The sequence below is a fragment of the Gymnoscopelus braueri genome, assembly GCF_963280865.1.
Source record: "Gymnoscopelus braueri genome assembly, chromosome: 17".
NCBI lineage: Eukaryota > Metazoa > Chordata > Actinopteri > Myctophiformes > Myctophidae > Gymnoscopelus > Gymnoscopelus braueri.
The window spans coordinates 15,875,166-15,885,165 of record NC_137617.1 but is presented as its reverse complement, the minus strand read 5'-3'; the positions used below and the strand labels follow the sequence as shown (position 1 = coordinate 15,885,165).

The following is a 10,000-nucleotide window of genomic DNA, read 5'->3' as shown; positions in this document are numbered from 1 at the left end:
CTTTCTTTCTGTCGTGTTTTTCTCCCCTTCCTTCCTTCCTTCCTTCCTTACACACCCCTCCCTTCTCTCTCTCTCTCTCTCTCTCTCTCTCTCTCTCTCTCTCTCTCTCTCTCTCTCTCTCTCTCTCTCTCTCTCTCTCTCTCTCTCTCTCTCTCTCATTCTTTCTCTCCTTGGTGTGTTGATCAAAGCTAGTTTTGTGGACTTGTAAAAACAAGCTTCTGCTTTTTGGGGCGTTTGTCGCGTTGTATGGAGACGAACAGGACGAAGGAGAGGTAACTCTAGAGATCTGTCCTTGCTCTCCTCTATCTCTCTTTCTCTCTCTCTCTCTTTTAAGTTGTCTTTCATTTTGGTTCCCTTTATTCATTGGGAAACATTACACACATAACTTCGCTCGTCACGTTATCGATAGAAGTGTACTCTAGTTATAGAGTAGTTACATGTGAACAACTCTATTACAAACTCCATAGTACTGTGGATAACAAGTAGCTATGCTATTTGCTAGTTGTTAGATTGTATTCTATTGTACTCTGTGTTGATTCTTCTCTCCTTTTGAATGAGTGTAAGTGTGTAGAGAGCGCTGTGTATGTGTGTGGGTGTTGTTTGCACGTCTACGTGACAGTGCAAATGTGCATATCTCCGTATGTGTTTGTCTGGGACTGGGTGTGTGTGTGTTTGCCTAAACCATGGAGTCTATAGCCTGTAGCTGTGTCTGAAGACCTCGCTAATACCACTGTGTACTGTGGTTGTTTCCTGTGTCTGTCTGTGTGTGTGTCTGCTTGGTCTAGCTGTGTGTGTGTGTGTGTGTGTGTGTGTGTGTGTGTGTGTGTGTGTGTGTGTGTGTGTGTGTGTGTGTGTGTGTGTGTGTGTGTGTGTGTGTGTGTGTGTGTGTGTGCGTGTGTGTCTGCTTGCCACATTGCCAACAACTCCTTCCTGAACTCTGCTCAAGTAGATCAAAACCTGTGTTTTAACCACTTATTATACCCTCTACATACTTTGATATACCGGAGTCCTCCAGGGCTCTATACTAGGTCAGGTGCCTTTTTTCCCCTCCGCACCAAATCTCTTTGCAGGAGTATAGCCGATCTACAAGGTCACAACGTGTAGGTCTGCTGTCTAGCACCGAATGTTTGCCATACATAGAATAGGGACGCTTTTGAAATGATCAAAACTTTCCACCATTCATTGATTTGTTCATTCATTCATTCATTCATTCATTCATTCATTCTAAAAGGGTGTATCGTCTCTGTCGGGTGGAAACTATTACTTTCCAGTAGCAGATCTACAACAACACAGTAGCAGATCTACAAGCTCAAAACACGTCGCTTCGCGCAGTGTTTTGAGCTTGTAGATCTACTACTTTTGATGCTTTTGTGTGACGCTGTAGTATGATCAAGTAGGGCGTTAATTTACGATGAACTGATTTAAAAGACCATAGTCATTGTTAGTATAGGCCTGGTGCTTCATTTCTTGTATTGACATATACGTTAGCAGACTTTATTTCTAGTGGAGTCACATGATCCAGGATGTATATGGTTGGGGGACAGCTTGTGGAGGCGGGTGTTTTTTATTGGTGACACACAGTACATTACACTGGTGTCCACACCTTCACTTCCACACCTTGTTTTTGTCCACGCCTTCTCTACTGGCATTTTGTCCTTGTTTTCTGTAAACCAATGCATCTCAAACTTTGACATTTCAAGGTCTCCCCTTAACTCTGACAGTATACAAATGGAACCAAATGGACCCGATGAACATTCGGCAAACATAGCTGTTCTACAAGCTCAAAACTCGTTGCAGTGTGTTTGGCTATTTCCGTCGAAGAGATTTGGGAAATAACTACCGGACAGGGTTGACACTAACGGTTTGCCCGACTGCCCCGTGGCAAGTAAAATAAAATGTTCGGGCAAGTGGAGTTTGCGTTCAGGTTGGCCCGACGGGCAAGTGCATTCCGTCTTCATTAAATGTTATAGGCTAGCATGACCTGTACTTGCCCGATGGGCAAGTGCCTCTGAGACCTTAGTGTCAACCCCTGGGCCTACTAGTATAGAGCCCAGGGGGGACACCGGGCAATTGAGTATATTAGGGTTTAGGTGGTTGAAAGCAGATACGCTCCGTGACAGCTCCTAGAGTGTAGTACTGTATTCTGCGGCCACAATGTCGAACATTTGTGTTGAAGGTGTTCTGGCTAGGAAGGATTTCCTTGCCAGAATTTGGACACTGGGGTTCAAGTGGTTGAATATTTAATGTGCAAATCATGACCGACATTTCAACGCTACTGTGTGTTCATGGGAGTCACTGCCGCTGTGCTTTTAGCTATAGCTGCTGGCTGCTGCTGAATTACCTCCCGGGTGTCAACCTGCAAACACCAAGTTGAAAGCGAACAGGGCAGAGTGTGGTTCAATGTGTGGCTTTATCTTCCAGAGAGCCATTTGTTTTAGTTTTGCCCAACTACAGTAGATAATGGTTCTTATCTGTTGTGTCTGCTGTACTGTAGTATGATATTCTTTGTGTGTGTGTGTGTGTGTGTGTGTGTGTGTGTGTGTGTGTGTGTGTGTGTGTGTGTGTGTGTGTGTGTGTGTGTGTGTGTGTGTGTGTGTGTGTGTGTGTGTGTGTGTGTGTGTGTGTGTGTGTGTGTGTGTGTGTGTCGGGGCAGCTTGTGTTTTGACAAGTCAAATCATTTACCATCGATCCAATAAGCTGATTAGAACGCAACCTGCCTAAACCACTGACACTGTGTGTGTGTGTGTGTGTGTTGGGGAGTAGCGGTTGCACTCTGACCCACTTATAAAAGAGCGCTCATCAGTGCAGTATTGTTCTGCCTCTAATTATGACAGACACACACACACACACACACACGCGCTTTGAAGCTATTCTCCTGCGTTGACCTACCTTGTTTTTACTGACTGACTGACTGTTGAGTAGTGAGTTGATACTCGTGCCCACACAGTAGACAGTGTGTCTGGGTGCCTGCCTGTCCCAGCGGGGATGCATTTCATATTCTATCTATTGTTTTCTATATTTGCCTCCTCCTCTGGGCTCTGCCTATCTGTGGCCGTCCATGTCTGTGTGTCTGGCCGGCCCCTCCCTCCCTCTCCGTCTGTGTCAGTGTGTTGATAATCTATCTCACCGATGATCTGTACATATGTACTCTGTGTGCACGCTGCTGCCTGCCGGATTCATGAGTTGAAGGTCGTCTATAGGGGGAAGAGAGTGTCATTAGTGCAGAGACAACTCTCTCTCTCTCTCTCTCTCTCTCTCAATGGCTTGTTCTCCATTTCACTCTCCATTACTCTCTCTTGTGCACATGTCTTTTTCTCTCCCCTTCCATGTGTCTCTTGCTCTCTCACTAGCTTTTGCTTCATGTACCCCTCTCTCTCTCTCTCTCTCTCTCTCTCTCTCTCTCTCTCTCTCTCTGTCTTTTGGCATGGACACAGTTAGCTTTTGTTTCAGGCTCATTTGGAAAAAATGTAGAGGAATCCTTCTCATAGCCTAGAGCTGTAACACACACACACACACACACACACACACACACACACACACACACACACACACACACACACACACACACACACACACACACACACACACACACACACACACACACACACACACCATGAACATACATACCTGAGAACGTCACTAGTGCAGTAGAGGTGTGTGCGTGTGTTTACTCACTGCAAGTCTCAAACAAAACTTGAGACTTAATCTGAAGTAGTATGGAGAAAAACCAGGAAGCGGTGGATTACCGTCTTCCTTTGCTGACAGGAAGTAGCCTCCAGAGGCGTAATAAATAGCAGTGGAGAGAGTGTGATTCTCAGGCTGCTGCTCGTATTGTTATGAAAAGAACATGGAGCTTGCATTCCCCACAAGCCACCGAGAAGACAATGGCTTAAAAAAACCTGAGTCTCGGTCCTGGTACCAGTACAGCTTTAAGAAAGAGAGACAGAGAGAGAGAGAGAGAGAGAGAGAGAGAGAGCTTTATGTTACTCATGTATTTTTAATCGTCACACTCTGGTGGAAGTTTCATCGTGACTTAGTTCTTTGTTGTGCGCCAGTGTCACACAGTCACAGTCCCGACGCGTTGTAGTATTGTCTCTGTCGGCTGGCAACCTCATATGTCCAAAATTGTTACTTTTCAGGATTTAAATAAAAAAACGGCCAAAGTAGCAGATCGACGAGCTCGAAATGTGTTTCTTTGCAGTTTGCCCCACGTTTTGAGCTTGCGGATCTGCTACTTTTTATGCTTTTGTGTGACGCTGTAGTATGATAAAGTAGGGCATTAATATACCAAAAAATTACGGAATTTAAACAAGCGATCACTGTGTTGTGTATTGGCTGTGTGTGTGTGTGTAACCTGTGTGTGTGGCGTGCGTCTCCAGGTTATTTGTTGTCTCCTTCATTTAAAGTACTGTACCACTGCACGCTGTGTGAAACGAGTGTGTTAATGTAACACTGAGAGTTAAATGAACACTTGGGATGTGACTGTGTGTGCACACTAGTCTCTAACGTATCAATTATTTACTGTCTTTCCACACATACGCTCACTCACATGCACAGGAGACACACAGTAGGACTGTGTGTGTGTGTGTGTGTGTGTGTGTGTGTGTGTGTGTGTGTGTGTGTGTGTGTGTGTGTGTGTGTGTGTGTGTGTGTGTGTGTGTGTGTGTGTGTGTGTGTGTGTGTGTGTGTGTGTGTGTGTGTGTGTGTGTGTGTGTGTGTGTGTGTGTGCGCGAGTGTGCGTGTCCTGCTGTCTAAATTAAAATGCATAGTGACAGCATGCTTCTCCCCTTGGCACACTGTGGCAGATGTGCCCCAATTGTGACTGCAACGAGTCTGTGTGTGTGTGTCTGTATGTCTGTGTGTGTGTGTGTGTGAGAGTGCGTGCCGTGCGTGATCTTATAGAGTATCAGGGAGGGGAGCTCTTTTCAGTTTGAGGAAGAGAGTGAATACTACTGCTAATGTTCAGAAATCACAGTAAGGCTACAAATAGCTACCCTGGCCCTTCCAGTTTACTGGGGAATGGCCTAGTCTTTATGAAGTATTACTTGCATTAGCTAATCCTGTAATATTAGTAATGCACCGTATAAATCAAACGGCCTGTGAACCAGATAAAACTAAGTGTTGTCCGTTGCTGTGGGATGAGAGGGAAGATACATTGTTCTTGTTGATGTATAGGGACCCATCAGAAACTGAATCTGCTGACCCATTTTGGATCACATTCAAAGACAACACCTACTGTATAGCGGTGAAAATAGCAGATCTACAAGCTCACAACCTCACGATGCAAGGCGTCGTGAGCTTGTAGACAGATTTTCTTTAATGTTTTATGTACTGTAGTGTATACACACCATTGGTAATTCCCCTGACAGTCTCATCAATAGGTTATGACGTGTACAACTCTCTACGGCAGTCAGAGATCCGGGAACTGCAAGTGTGATCATGTGAAAGACTCAAATCTGGACCCTTTTTTAAAAAGCCACTTGAAAGGAGGGAGCCATGTTTACCAGTTGGTTCGAGAACTCTGTTAATGATGACATAGTCTTTGGCGCTGCCCGCTCTCTGTTTAAAGTCATCCTTCTGGTTGAAACACAACACCAAAATATCCTCAAAGCACTCGCTTTTGCTTTGAGTGTGTGTGTGTGTGTGTGTGTGTGTGTGTGTGTGTGTGGGAAGACCCTTGTGGGATTTTAAGAAAGGCACAGAGGCAGCGGTGCTCGTGTGTGTGTGTGTGTGTGTGTGTGTGTGTGTGTGCTCGCGCACACGTGTGTGTGGGCAGTTCTAAATTTACACGTCCTAGAAATGTCTGTGTGCAGACGGATCATAGCCAAGAAGAAGCTTTAGCTTGTATTATGTATTGCTCGTATTCTGCATCTGTTCCAAATACCTCCTCCTCCTTGCCAGACTACTGGCCAAAAAATCCTTAAGTTCCTGAAACACCCATGTTTGGACATACAGAAGTTGCTGTTGTACATGCCCCCCCCTATTGCACATCTATATACTTCATTGATGCTGCATTGGTTCCAACACGGCTCGGGTTAACCCATTAAGACCTGGAACGCATCTGTGTCATTCTTTGATTCGAGCAAAAAATAATTATTTTACACTTTGGCTATGTTTGAAAAATCGTGAAAATGTGTGCAAATCTTTGAATATATATATTCTTTTAAAGTGATAATTTTTTACAAAAATCTTTGCTTCTGGGGGTCCCTGGAACAATATATTTTGAGATGGGGGTCCGCGGCCAAATACATATAATTTTTGGGGGTCCTTGACATGAAAAAGTTTGAGCGCCACTGATATAGAAACATACGTTCTTTCAGAAAACTGTTGGGATTTAGAAGGCAGTTGTAGAATCGGCTTCAGGTCTTAATGGGTTTTAGAAGAATTCCTCCAAAATGCATCGATCTGTCCTACATTAGCGCTGCGGCGTCGGGCCAGATGCAAGTCCATGCGTGCATCTGTCCTACATTGGCACTGCAGTGCTATAGGACAGATGCATTAGTCAAATGGAAAGTCCCTCATGCATCTAGCGTACATTAGCGCTGCAGTATTAGCTACTGTAGAGGTCCCGCATCGTTGTCCTCCATCGATCTTGCATTAGCACGGCCAGTGGCAGGCAGCAGTCGTAAATGTCTCTCTCTCCCACAGCGCATCTGTTTTCTGCCTTCGGCTTCAGCGCTACATTGTTGTACATATCTGTCAGCGCGTGCAGCCGTGCACACCCTCCGCACCTGTATTTGCTGCGGTATAGCCGTCGTTTGCAGGGTCGTCCATTTTGCCTGTGCAATGCTGCACCGGCACCTAAGGAATCTGTTAACAGCATGGGCCTTCAATGTTTTTCAGTCCTTCTTTTCTATGAATATGGCCGGATTCAGGTTAATGTGTATTTTCAGACATTTAACCCATTCTTCGCTTTAAAAATACATATATTCAGTGATTTGCACACATTTTCACGATTATTTTTCAAAAATAGCAGATCTACAAGCCGAGCTTGTATATCTGCTATTTTTGAATAGCCAAAGAACTCTTAAAATGACACAGATGCGTTCCTGGTCTTAATGGGTTAACCACTTAAACCCTCCGTAGTAAACTTGACCTTTGACTCTGTACTTGGTCTGCTCTTTTGACCCTCTACACCAAATCTCTTTGCCGAGAGTAGCCGATCTACAAGCTTACGTGTCCCCCCCAAAATAGGGATGCAAGGGTTCAAGTGGTTAATGTAAATAAAATGTAAAAAGTATCTCTATCACACAAAGATTTTGGCGTCCTCCCCTGTAGTAACTCTGAGGACCCCCTGTTGAAGGCCCATGTGTTACAACATGTCCAAGTACAACTGAATACTCGACACACGCTGTATCGCAGGGCGTGTGTCTCTCTGAGGCGGCCTGCTCACTCGCCACTTCCTCTTGACAGCTGATAAGAGATCAGCGTTTGGCAACAGTGTGGCAGCTATTCACGGCCGCGTGTGATAAAAATGTGAGCCTTCCACAACTGCCGTATCTATCTTGTAGATGTTGTAACACTTTATGGCTTTATTATTACACGCTATTACCGCTGCAACTTTGTTTTGCAACACGTCTGAAAAGTTGTGTCCCCGAAAGGCCATGAACTGTAATTGTAATCTTTGCATAAAATATAGAAAATAATAGTCATCATTGAGCATAATGCAATACTCAAGGACCCCCAAAATGATATGTATTTGGCCGCGGACCCCCATGTCAAAATGTTTTTGTTCCAGGGACCCCCAGAAGCAAAGACTTGAGTTACAAATGTTCGCTTTAAAAAATATTATATTCAAAGATTTGCACTCATTTATAAAGTATAAAAAGTAGTATAAAAGGTTAAAGTAGTTAAAATTATTGTTGTGCTATATTTTGCCGGGGACCCCCTGGTACCCCTCCAAGGACCCCTGGGGGTCCCCGGACCCCACTTTGAGAACCAACGGGCTAAGTTAGCGACCATATTTGAGGTCACGCGTTATGGTCAATAAAGAGAGAGAGAGAGAGAGAGAGAGAGAGAGGGCACGACACTTCAAATGGGTAACGCGATAGAGAGAGAAAAAGGCAGACATATTGACAGACGGACAGACATGGAACCTGACATATAGAGTATCGTGTTTTGCTTACACACATATAACTGCAAATACCTTGGGTGTTTGTTACCGAGGCTGTGTGCGGGTCACGGCAGTCACCGTTCTCACTCACACACAACGTTTTGTATCACCACACACCGACCTCGTTTCGTTACGTAACCACGGCGCGCACACACACACACACACACACACACACACACACACACACACACACACACACACACACACACACACACGCTGCTGTAGTTCCCCCTTTTGTTGATCTCTAAACGTGTACACTTCCTTTTAGTAGCAGACCAAACCTGGTGCCGGTGAACCTTGACTTTTGTGCTCTGTTGACTTAACATAGGAAGCTTCTCAATGTAAATACACATATATGGGTGCGTTCGGAAATACAGCACTGAGCGCGCTGGCCAATACAAACTAATAGGCGAGTGCGCTCTGGTGCGCGCTTTCCGAACGCACCCTATTTATTTTACAAACTAGTGTTTTAAAGTGCCTCACCTCAAAGCCTCATGAAAAAAGAGATCATTTACAGCTTTAAAGGCTGGTTTATAGTTTATTAGTCGCACAACAAAAGCATATTTTCAAAAGGAAATGCATTGTTTTGGCCAACATGTAATGCAACCAAGTAGCCTATACATTAGCCTTGTGTTTTTTTAGGAAATTGCATTTTACAAAGATGCCCATCCAGAATCACTGCTATAAAGTCCCATCAGAATGCCAGTGACAAAGCCATCTGGATAGAATTGCTGTAGTGTTATTAATGGCTGATGTTATTAATTATCCAATCACAATCTTGGTTACAAAGCGATCCAATCACCATTGCTGTTACAAAGCTGCTGTGCGAGCCAATCTTTCTCTCCATCTCTCTTGCTTTTACACGGCTGCGTACAATATTCTGCCCCTTGTCTACACTCTACACCCCCCCTCTCTTTCTCTCTCTGTCATATCGCTGCAGTAACAGCTGAGCACAGGCCTGCAGGCTGACACACAACATCAGTGTGTGTGTGTGTGTGTGTGTGTGTGTGGGGGGGGGTGTGTGTGTGTGTGTGTGTGTGTGTGTGTGTGTGTGTGTGTGTGTGTATGTATGTATGTATGTGAGAGTGTGTGTGTAGGAGAAAGAAGGCAACATCAAAGTGTAGTATACTGCCTTTGAACTGTCAGACTTCCTCTACTCATTAATTTATTCATCCCTGTTTCTCTTTTTCTTTCTCTCTCTCTCTCATTCTCTCTCTCTCTCTCTCTCTCTCTTCTCTTGCATCCATCTTTAACTCTGTTTCTCTGTCTCTATAAAGCACCGTTTTCACTCAGCTGAAATGCAGCCAATGTAGGGGCGTACTTGACAGCCATGTCATGTGAAACGGTCCACAGATCTTGTATGGTGGCATAGTTGTTGTTGGCAATTTGACCGGTAGCTTCATAGTCTTTTTGTATCGCCGCCCTACATGTCCCCTATCGTGCGAACACAGAACATAAGGCTCATTAACGAATACAGCTTCTGACTGAACGTTTTCCAAGGAATGAGTTTGGGAACAACTTTTTTCTCCTGCTGGGATCAACACGAGAACCAGTTCATATAGATATGCTGTACATGCACTGTTCCCGTCTCAGGACATAGCCCAAGTGCTGAATAAATAGAATATCATCTCATTGTTTGTTTCCCCCTCATGATAATATAAGAATACGAGGAATTAATGTTCAGTGGATGAAGTCATGATCAGTCTACAGTGTCGGGGAGTATTGTCCATAATGTTGTTAGCTTGATCAGTTGTTGTCGGCAAACATTTACAAAATGAACACAACTAACCGTTCTAACATGCTCAGAACGTGTCGCACTTTGTCATACGACAGTATAAAAAGTATAAAATATGGCTTAAGTGGTTAGGGAGAGAAAATGATGCTGGA

The 10,000-nt window shown here is 44.4% G+C and overlaps 1 protein-coding gene across 4 annotated transcripts in view; it reads left to right on the top strand.

The window, feature by feature from the left end:
• The window catches only part of jmjd1cb (jumonji domain containing 1Cb), a 168,277-nt gene that overhangs the window by 95,990 nt on the left and 62,287 nt on the right, over window positions 1-10,000 (top strand). Inside the window, exon 1 of one of the 4 annotated variants that reach the window (XM_080456219.1) lies at window positions 243-272. The exons of the other annotated variants lie outside the window; for them this stretch is intronic. The gene's annotated coding sequence lies outside the window, so the exon portion shown is untranslated. Of the gene's footprint in view, window positions 1-242; window positions 273-10,000 lie in introns of those variants that run through there. 4 annotated transcript variants of the gene reach the window in all.